This window comes from Siniperca chuatsi, linkage group LG14 (assembly GCF_020085105.1).
Source record: "Siniperca chuatsi isolate FFG_IHB_CAS linkage group LG14, ASM2008510v1, whole genome shotgun sequence".
In the NCBI taxonomy this organism is placed as follows: domain Eukaryota; kingdom Metazoa; phylum Chordata; class Actinopteri; order Centrarchiformes; family Sinipercidae; genus Siniperca; species Siniperca chuatsi.
The window spans coordinates 24154266-24165607 of record NC_058055.1 but is presented as its reverse complement, the minus strand read 5'-3'; positions in this window follow the sequence as shown (position 1 = coordinate 24165607).

Below are 11342 nucleotides of genomic sequence, written 5' to 3'. Positions count from 1 at the left end.
CAAACTCTGCACATTCATTAAGTCAAACTGTCACTTAGCTGAAGTTATATTGTCAAATATTAAAATCTTTGTCAGATACATTATCAATAACTGATTACTGGGGCTTGAATACTAATTTGTAAGTCTTAATTGTCAAACTACACTAAAAAATATCCTTAAATAGTAGCTGACCTGTATGAAATGTATACTGCAGGCTGGTTCAATTAGCAGTTAGCAACAGAAAACATACAGTTACCACTGAAGTATAAAGTAGCAGAAAATGGAAATACTCTAGTAAAGTACATCAAACTTGAACTTAAGTACAGCACTTGAGTAAATGTACTTAGTTACTTTCCACCACTGCTAATATTTCACTGCTGTTACTGAGTAATTGACCAGATATATCAGAACTCATATTGCTGCTATGATAATAATGATAATAATAATAATAATAATTAATAATAATAATAGTGAGGGCTTGTAGAAGGAACCCACCAAACATTAAAGACAGCTGCATATGCAAGCCACAAATTTACAAACAGACATAAATATTTTTAAAATATCTTAAAGAAAAAATAGAATACAATTTCCAAAAAAGAAATACTAGAGATAATAAGGAAGAAGAAATAATATTTGCGCTGCTATCATTTGATTGTGATATCATGCTATCACATGCTATCATACTACTTTTGTACCATTTGGCCGGTTTCCTCCAATGAAACGTTATATTTAAATGAATTTTTCCCTCATCTTCTCCGAGAAGGACTCTGTAATAAAAGACTTAAAACTTACATCTGTTATAAGTAAAGACGTTATTTAATAATTATAAATTAATAATAAAAAAACAGAAGGGAATAACACGATTAGAGTTGCCATTTAGGACAGATTATTAATTATTCTTTTATTCATACATACAGTATATATACTGTATACACAAACACATATAATTGGAACAACAACACTGTACCTGGAGAAAAGAAGGCTCTGCACACTTTAACATAAGTAAGACCGCTGATTTTCTCTTACTTACGTCTAGCAACCAAAAGCTTGGCTTTATCAATAAATATGTGCATTGGAGCGAAGTGTGCAGAGCCTTCTTTTCTCCATATTTGTTTTTTTATTGGCCTTGGCATTGTGCCATGAGAGTGGTGAGCTCTTCAAATGATCCTTTCAGGTACTTAAACTAAGACCGAGCACCTGGAAACTTCAATGCAATCAAATCAGGAGTAAAAATCATCACTAGTTTTTAGCCGTTCTAGTGGCGTGGTCGGTGGCTCACTTCGGTCCAGATTGAAATATCTCAACAACTATCTGATGGATGCTGTGAAATTTTGTACAGACATTCGTGGTCCTCAGAAGATGAAGCCTACTGACTTTGGTGATCCCCTGATTTTATCTCTAGCGCCACCAGCAGGTCAAACTTTTCACCTGTTTTGTGCTAACTAGCAAATGTAACATGCTGAAGATGGTAAATATTATACCTGCTTTGTATCAGTATTAGCATTTAGCTCAAACCACCTCACAGATGTAGCATGGCTGTAGACTCTTGTTCAGTGGTAACTGTATGTTTTCTGTTGCTAACTGCTAATTGAACCAGCCTGCAGTATACATTTCATACAGGTCAGCTACTATTTAGGGCTATTTTTTAATCCTAGTGTAGTTTGACTATTAAGACTTACAGATTAGTATTCAAGCCCCTCAAATCACAGTTATTGATATTGTATCTGACACAGATTTTAATGTTTGACAATATAACTTGAGCTAAGTGACAGTTTGACAGGAGTCTGTTTCTGTGATTTTTCTACTTTACAGGTTACATTGCTGCCCAACTCTTGAACTACATCAGATTTTTAGTACACATAGATCAGGTTTTATTGAGTGTTATGAGCCATTTTCGCCACGTACAACCATTATATATCTACTTACACTTGGCCTGAAATCGGCTCAGGCAGCCAAAAAAAACGTTTCTGGAATTTAGGGTGGCTCCTGCTGGCCAATATAAAAACATATTTATAGCATTATAAAGATCATTTGAACCAGGTTTCATGTTTATTGGACACCGTGCCGTGGTGTTAGAGGTTTTTCTGTTGGCTCTGCACACTTGTAAAAGCCTTAATGCACACTCCCTGGTAGAGTCCAGCTCCTCACTGGCGCTTTCCCTCCTCCTGTTGAAAATGATCCACGGGGCTCCTGGGGGCTCATGTCCAGCCTGCAGAGTCTGATTGGTTGGCCTCAACCTGAAGACATGTGGCTCTGTTTAGGAGCATGCTGACTTACCGTCCCTCCACCCTGCACCCCTGCTTGGATAATGTTGCCACAGTCCCACGGGATAACACAGTTTACCCTGCTCTGCTGGCTCACCTGACTGAGAAACAGCTACAAGGAACAGTATATAGCTGTTTTTTAGGAAGAAAAACCAGATCCTTGTTTTCAGAGTGAAATATTTCAAATATTGCAAAGAAATTTTTAATCATAATAACTTCTGATGTTTAATCTAGTGCCACCAAACGCAGGTCGAAATTTCCACCTAGTTAATAGCAGGTTAATAGCCATATCTGTGTGTGGAGATGCATGCTAAGATAACATGCTAACACGTAACACTACAGGTGTCAGTATGCTTCAGAGGAAGTGTCTAAAACAACATTTGGGGGGCTACGTTTAACCATTTTTGTAAATGTCCGAAACCAACAATCTGCGCCCACTTTACGCAACGATTGGCCAAATGTTGAGAAAGCATGCAGGGTTTGATCTTCTCTCTCAAGCTCTCTTTATTCTTCACAACTATTTCTGTCACTTTTCATGTGAACAAACAAGTAAAACACCATGAATTCCTTTAAAGAACCATTGTCCACAAGTGTACGCCATTATCCACATTTAAATGATTATCGCACTTCCCCCACTCTCTCTATGACGGCAGGATTTTCGTTAGCATGTTAGCGGGCTAACACTATAATTTTTGTATGATAACAAGCCAATAGACTAAGTGTTACTTACTAAACATTAGCATATTAACTTACTAACTGTGTACATATTAATGTTAACATGTAATTAATGTTACTAGCTACAGTAAATGTCAACATGTTAACGTCCAATAGTTGTTAACATGCATGCAAACATACTAAAGTTAGCATGTTAATGTGCGCTCACCTTAAGCTTTGTTTATGTTCGCAGGAGACACCGTGGCCTCTGCAGATGGCGCGTGAGCTACGAGTGCGCACAGAGGCTTTAATGCTAACATGTTCTCAGTTGCAGTATTATCCGAAACACCAGGAGGCGTACAAACAAAATATTCTGTGAAGAAGCAAGAAGTCAACAAGTGTTACCAGAAGAACGTCATAGACCAAACATACGCTCCTCTATACAGCTCCTCAGTGCTGAGGAAGAATAGTTGTGTTTATGGCTAATAAATAGAAAAAAGCGACGCAAGAGGAGATGGTTTGTCCAGGCCTTTTGACTGTCCCTGTGGTGTCAACGAAGGGTCATACAGATGTTTGTACAGGCGTACCTGTTCAGCCAGTCTACCTTCAAACTAGTCAATCTTGAAATGAAAAGCCCACTGACTTGCGAAACCTACGCACTCAACGCAAAAGGCTTTACCAGTTAAAAATTCAGTCAGACCAAATTTAGCACACTGGAACAAGCAGGAAATAGTGCAGGAAGGGTGGAGGCATAAACTGCTGGAGCTAACGTTGTTAGCAGGGCAACAATAACATCAACAGGGGTTTATCAAACACTTATCTTCTCTCCCTGTCCCTGTACTTACTGGGTGCTTTACATTTAGCAATCACAATATGTTCCTCCTTGCTTCCCTCACTCGCATTTCTTCATGTCAAAGCTTCAACAGAGATGCGAGACAGAGATGCAAAGATGGAGGAATTTACTACCAATATAACATCATTCCTTGTTGCAGCTTCATTTTCAAGAGATGGCAATTACTGATGATGGAGAACACGGCGGTCATTGGGCTTGAAATGGATTGTTGCGATTCCTCTGTCTTTCTGTTAGGACCCTGTTGCTTAAATCATGTAATGCAAGCATGTTGCTGCACTGGATTTTGTTGTTGTTGATTCTCATTCATGTTGTATTCATTATACACATCGTCCTTTAAAAGTTAACTATTTGGTATGCAGTGTGCCAAAGATCCATCCATACATGCAGGATATTCATACAGATAACAGATGTTTGCTCGAGGTAAACTGTGAAAAGTGTCTTTTTTTTTTAAAGTCATAAAGACATTTTCATCAGTTCAGTAGAGCTGATGAAAACTTTTGGATATGTGAAGAAACATCCTCAAAACCAAACAAGTCCAGCTGCCTTTTACTTTGAGAGTAGACATTCAAGACTATTCCTTGAAATACACCGACAGACAGTGTGTTTGGTGGTCTGTTTGCATTGTTGTTGGCAATTAAAGTCAGCTGAACCCTGTAGGAAAGATTATGGGTGTAACGGACCGGGTAGGAGTTTCCTCCAACATGTAATTTATCATTGGGGCCGGGGCAGCATTCCTTGAGCTTTAGTTTACTTGATTTCTCTTCTTTTTGCCCTTTAGTCACGGTGAGTCCCTCAGTCCTACTTGGAAAGCTCACTGGTTCCTCTTGTCTAGAAAGTATTTTGCTAAAGAGCAGTCTATACTCTACAAAACAATGATTTTTTTAAGATAAAATCATCATGATATTAATTATACTTACCACACGTACTCGTGAAATCTGAGAGTGCTATGAGTGGTTTAGTGTACAACCACAACGTTAAAACACAACACTGACGTATCATCACCTTATAAAGTTGATATGGCGAATGTGTTCGCAAACAGTTGCCTATTTACACATCCAGCAGACGCAGAGCACGTACATTCACTCTGAACCACAAATGTCAACCTCATGATGGCACTAGAGGAAAAGTCAGGGGATCACCAAAGTCGGTGGGATACATCCACTGGGAACCATAAATGTCTATACAAAAGTTCATGACAATCCATCAAATTGTTGAGATATTTCAGTCTGGACCAAAGTGGTGGACAGAACGACATTTCCATCCCTAGAGCCACTCTGCTAGCACTGCGAAAAAAGAGGAAAATATTCAGTTTTTTAGTTTTTTTTTGTTGTTTGTTTTTTGGTATCTAGTCAAACATTTCTTCGGGAGTGGGAGTTTTGCTGGAAAGTTGAACTTGTGACCTAAGTATTTTTAGTATTTCTAAAATCCTGGCTATCCACGGCCCTGTTGACAGTATGTTCTTTGGATTATCCAGAGTAACAAGGACACTGTCTCTGCAAAGAGATGAAGAATCTGAGACAGAAATCTCAGAGACAGATATCCCAAAATCTGGACAAATAAAACCAAAACCATCTGCTAGACACCACCAGAGGTAAACTATGAAATCAGGTTTTTGTAACTAGGAGTAACCGTTCCTTTAAGATCAGAAAACATTCAGGTTACCTTCTGAAGAGAAATGTTCGCAATCCTGTTGAAGTGTAAAGCAACCTTGAGGGTCATCATAGCCTCACAACTATCAATAAATGAACTCTTCAGCATGTGCATGGGACTATAAAATGGGAAATTTGGCACAACATATAAGATCTTGACCTGCCAGAAGACTGATGTTGCCGTCCTTAAAGCCGTGCCACTATCCTGACTAAAAAGTGCTGCATTCATAAGTCATACCAGACAATGATAATGTAAATTTGTGAGTCATGATGATTCAGTCCTATTTCCATCTGTTTCAAGTGAAGAAACACATCTTTGGGAGTATCTCGGTGGAGATAGATGTGCATATTCACCTCCTGTGTGTGATTGGCTGTGCCTTGCTCAGTGATCTCCAAGCTCACTGACTGGCAAACTGAGAGCAGACAGCATCCTATTATTCATCCACAGTAATCCCAGTGGCGCCAAGGACCATGGGAAAGGTCAGAGGCCACCTGCTCGTATTTATTTCCCTGTTGTTACGTGAATTTGATGGAATTCTTCATTCTATGTGGATTCAACATTAAACTTGTCAGGTCTTGTTGTTGTATCTCGAGCTGTTGTGCTGCTAAACAGATGTTGTGCTTCACGTCTGTGTTGAAATATTTGAGGAGGGCAGCAGACAAAATGCAAACAGGACATGCACTCAAGACAATGGTATCATACATCCTGCATCTGCTGTTTCTGCAAAATGGGCATATTTACTCTAATTGCTTTGAGGTCTTTCCAAGAACATTGTGTTTAAGAGTCCAGGTTGATTCAGTTTGGAGTCAGGCTGTTTGTTTTATGAGCAGGCATATGACTGTGAGATAAACACAATATTATGCCAAATTTCCCATTTTATAGTCCCATGCACATGCTGAAGAGTTCATTTATTGATTGTTGTGAGGCTATGATTACCCTCAAGGTGAGCAGATAACAAAAGTTTGCTTTACACTTCAACAGGATTGCGAATATTTCTCTTCAGAAGGTAACCTGAATGTTTACTGATCTTAAAGGGACAGTTTCCCTCAGTTACAAAAACCTGATTTTCTAGTTTACCTCTGGTGGTGTCTAGCAGATGGTTTTGGTTTTATTTGTCCAGAATTTGGGATATCTGTCTCTGAGATTTCTGTCATTAGAAAAATTCTTCATCTCTTGAAGAATACACAGAGACAGAGTCCTTGTTTCCCTGGATAATCCACACTATCAACAGGGCCGTAGCCAGGATTTCAGAAATACTGATGTCACAAGTTCAACGTCTTCCAGCGCAACTCTCACCCCCAACACATTTCTGACTAGACACCAAAAAAACAAATAAACGGGGGAAAAACCAAACAGAATATTTTGATCTTTTAGCCGTGCTAAGCCGAGTGGCTCTAGAAATGGAAACGCTGGTCAGTCTGTTTCAGAAGAACACGCAACACTGCAAAATGTACAACGTTTCAAGTCCAGGTTGGCTCTTCACCAGGTACCGAAAGGGGGCTTTTATAACTGCCTTTCCACTTGAAGGAATATTGTTGTTGAATCATAAAGCACAAAAATATTCACATTTTTGTTTGTTTACAGCAGGTGTTCAGACAACACAGGACGGGTCTTGTTTTCTCTTTCTTCTCACTTTCTTATCCAAAGTGTGTGCCTAAGTGCCCCGATCCTGCTCTGGTCAAGCCTCCCCTCCCAGAGTTTTCTTTTATCTCAGCATGACTAAACACAGGTTTTTTTGGCATGATAAATACAGGTTAATATTAATTTATGACTCAATGCCCGGTCACAGAGACGAGGAAAAGTGAGTCTGCTTCCGATTAAGAAACCACAAATACTTCCCATAGGCCTCCTCTGATTCTATCACCGCTCATGTCATAAACAAGAAAAAAATGTGGGGGAATTTTACAAAAGGAGAACAGGAAAAGTCTTTGAAAGGAAATGATGCCTTTTGGCGGGGTAGTACAGCTGCGACGGCTGGTAGCACTCCTCCAGAACTTTGTTTTGTCTTTGGGTCGTAAAAGGGTGAAGCTACAGTCTTTAGCACACATGCAGACTTCGTAGATTTGAACCGGGAGGAACATAGTTTCCCTTCAGAGGCTGAACGATGACCCCGCCTCTCCCAGAGGAAGAGAAGTTACTGTCTATTTTCTACTCTGCCCTGGCGAAGTGATACGGTGGTGGAAAAATAAATAAAGTTAGAGTGTAGTAGTCTCATTTGATCTCCCAGTAGATTTCCTGGAACGATGTAAAGGGGGGGGGTTTGAGTGTTTCAGTAATTTGTGATTTGTGTTAAGTGATCCATCCAGACAGTACTTTATGTTGACCTCATTGTTAGCCAGGTCAGTTCCTGTTGTCGCTAGCTGGTTGCAAATTTCATGGTTCCAGCTTCTCAAATGTAAAGATTTGCTTTATTTTAATCATTTTAATTGTTTATTTGCCGTTCTTTTTATCACTGTGCCCTAAATCCACTCCCCTTTACGTGAATGGCGAAATTGCGAAATTAAATTATATTGTGTCTAAGATGTCTAAGTTTGAATCTGATCCAAATCATTATCCTAGTGATTATTTTGCAGATAAACCTAGTAACCCCCGCCCCCTAAAAGAAATATGACCGCAAAGGAGCCATAAGATCCGGCTCCCTTCAAAGAGCCGTGATTCCCACAAGGAATCTAAAGAAGAAAGTGACCATGGCAAGTGAAGCGTCCCTTGAAAATATTGAGTTTAGGATTAATAAATATTGTTAACTAAATCTGTAGCCTATTCTTCATTCCTTCTCTCTTCGTTTTATTTCGATCCGGAGGCTGCTTTACTATGATTGATGGGGCTAATAATGGCTGTAATGGGATTATCATGTATTCAAATGAAACTTTTACAAACCTCAATATTTTCAAGGGACACTATTTTTTCATTTGCCATGGTGAGCATTTTAATTTAAATCACCGTGAGCCCTGTTAAGTATGCCTACAATCATCTTTGGACACTATTTAGAGACCAACAGCAAATAAACGAATGCGCATTTGTAAAAATCAGCCAGTGATGTATTCTCTGAAGTGTGTTCTTTCATTTGGTAGAGGAATTTCTTCATCAAAGGTCATACGACGTAGATATGTTGAGTTTTAGTGCGCTTCTCCTTGCATCTCCCATTGGCTTCAACAGAACTGGCACCAAGCAGAGCATTAGTACGTTGGTATGATGTAATGACCTTTCCTTCTTTTTTAGTTTCCTTGGATTCCCATCTCTAGCTTGAACCAGTCGCTTCCTGGAGTCTCCCGCTGGTTGCCTGGCAACTGCTCCGCGCTAAACTTTATGCTAAAAAACATTAAACTAGACAGTAGAAGTACGTGTCATGATTTTGGGGTTTTGTTCCTGTTATTTGCTGTTTTGTTTTGTAATATTCTCCCTCCCTCTTGTGTCTGTTAGCTTTGCTTCCTGTCGTTGATTGCGTCAGGTGTTTTCACCTGTGTCTCGTTGTCTCCCTCACCTAAGTGTATTTAAGTATGTGTCCTTCCTTTATTCTTTGTCAGTTTGTCCCAGTTGCTATGTTGGTTTTGGCTTCTCTGATGTTGGACTTACAGCCGTCGGTCTGCCTACCTGTACCTGCCAGTAAGCTCTATTTGGATCCTTTCCTGTTCCCTGTTCGCCAGCATTGTAACAGCTGGACAGTACACTTCACTTTAGGTCACCTGTTATGTAACCTGGAAGCTGAAACCAAAGGTGCTGCATTTGTTAATTAAGGCAGTGAGCGAAAATAACTTTCACCCACATAAACACAGTCTAGACAGCTCCAAATACAAGATAAAAAGGATGTAGATAACTTCTGGGGTTTCCTGCTGCTGCATACAGATAAATAAGCAACTTCTTTATTAAAAATCCAACCAGAAAGACTAGTTAAAGTTGATTTACTTTAACAGTCTTTTGTGTCTTTTAATAATCCAGTGTTTAACTGGAAAAACCTTTTTCATGCTTCAAAGTCTTGTTCTGGTTAAAAAAAAAAATATTGTTTATGTATCTATTAACTTTATTTAACTAGACAGACAGACAAAACTATATTATTATTTAAGCAAATACATGCTTCACAGCATGGAGGAGCTTCTTTAAAGTTCAAGTTAAACAGCATCTTCTTTTTTAAACACTTATCAGTGTTTAAACAGCTTCACGGTGTGTTTCAGGGCAGTATTTAAATTAAACACAGACATGTTGACATTACGCTGCCACGCTAGAAAATGAAATGTAAACCAATGTGATACTTCAATATTAAGACAAAAGCCTCTTTCTAACTGAATATTTTTACCATATTTCTGTCTTGAAAGTGATAAAGACGCTTTTCTCCCCCTTTGACAACTTCCTGTACCACCCTGGAATTAGCTTCAGTAACTGTGTTTCTCTCTCCTGGGGGGAGGAGGAGGAGGGGGTGGAGGGTCTGAGTCACAGAGGGTAAAAGACTTTCATTAGACTGTTAATATAAAGCTTCTCATGCTGAACAGCACTTTCTCAGTCTTTAAACCTTAATCCAAACGTAAACACAGGAGGCAGAAAGGCTGGAGAAGGAGGTCAAAACTATCAAAATAAAAGCCTCAGCTCTGGGTGATCAAATGTAACAATGAAAGGGAACCTCTTATCTATTTTATTTGTGATTGTCTTTTATCTATTTTGTTGTTTTTATTTTATCTTTTTATCACCATTGTTTTTATTTTTACATTTTTATTATTTTATATCTTGTGTGCGTCAGTCTCAGATTGTCTTATTATCAGTTTGTCAGTAAAACACTTGTACGAAAGGTGCGATACAAATAAAGTTTGATTTATTAATTTAAAGGTTTGGTTCACCCAAAGTACAATAAATATGCTTTCTGTCCATTCAGCAGTTTCACAGACCCAGCCCCTGAAAACTTCAAATCTTAGGTCTCTTTCACATTACCTATTCATAACTATCACATAACAATGGGGGAAAAACATCCTTAGGTATAATTTATTAAGCGTTTAACATTTTAAAATTCAGCTAATCTGCTTCATCAGGACTGTGTGAGTGTGGTTTGATCAGATTTGATTGACAGTGACTAAACAATCCACCAACTGTCAGCAGATTATGATTCAAATGTTGCTGAATCATGATTGGTCCACGAAATGTGACATCACATTTTTCTAGCTGAGCGCTTCAAACCGGTGAGAAAAGCAAATACAAAAACACAAATACAGAAAAATCTCATGTAAAATAACCAATAACTTTGGCATAAGATATTGTTTTCTTTAAATATTTAATGGACGCATCGCTCACACAATACCCCATCGCTCATAGTAAGAAGTTAGTTGAGAGAATACTTTCAAAATTGGTAATAAAACAGTTTTCAGGGCCTTTAATGTATTTTGGGTTAACCAACCCTTTGAAGGAATAATGATTAATACTTACAAAAATATACATGCGTTAATTAGTGAGCTTTAAAGGTGCTGGTTAGGCAGAGCCAGGCTAGCTGTTTCCCCCTGATTCCAGTCTTTGTGCTAAGCTAAGCTTTGCTGCTGGCTGTAGCTTCACGTTTATCCTAGAGACATGAAAGTGGTATCGATTTTCTCGTCTAACGCTTGGTAAGAAAGCGAAATGAAGTGCTACAGTAGGCCTTTAATGCCACAGCCGCTGTAAAATGCAAATAATGGATGTCGCCTGGGTGACTCATTCACACACATCAGGAAGTTATATTGATATAATTACCATTAACCTGGTAGATTGCCATGTTTCATGTGTTGACGTGCACTCATAAAACTTGTTGGAAGTCACCACTTTGTTGACTGTTTGAGAGAAACTTTACGGTGGTAAACTTATAAATTTCCCACTTCACACGTGCCACCATTATATCGCATCCATTTGTTATATAAACATCAGCGTGCAGTTTATTGATATCGTGTTACAGGATTTCTGGGTAATGAAGAGCTAGCGTGCTAGCGTTGCCT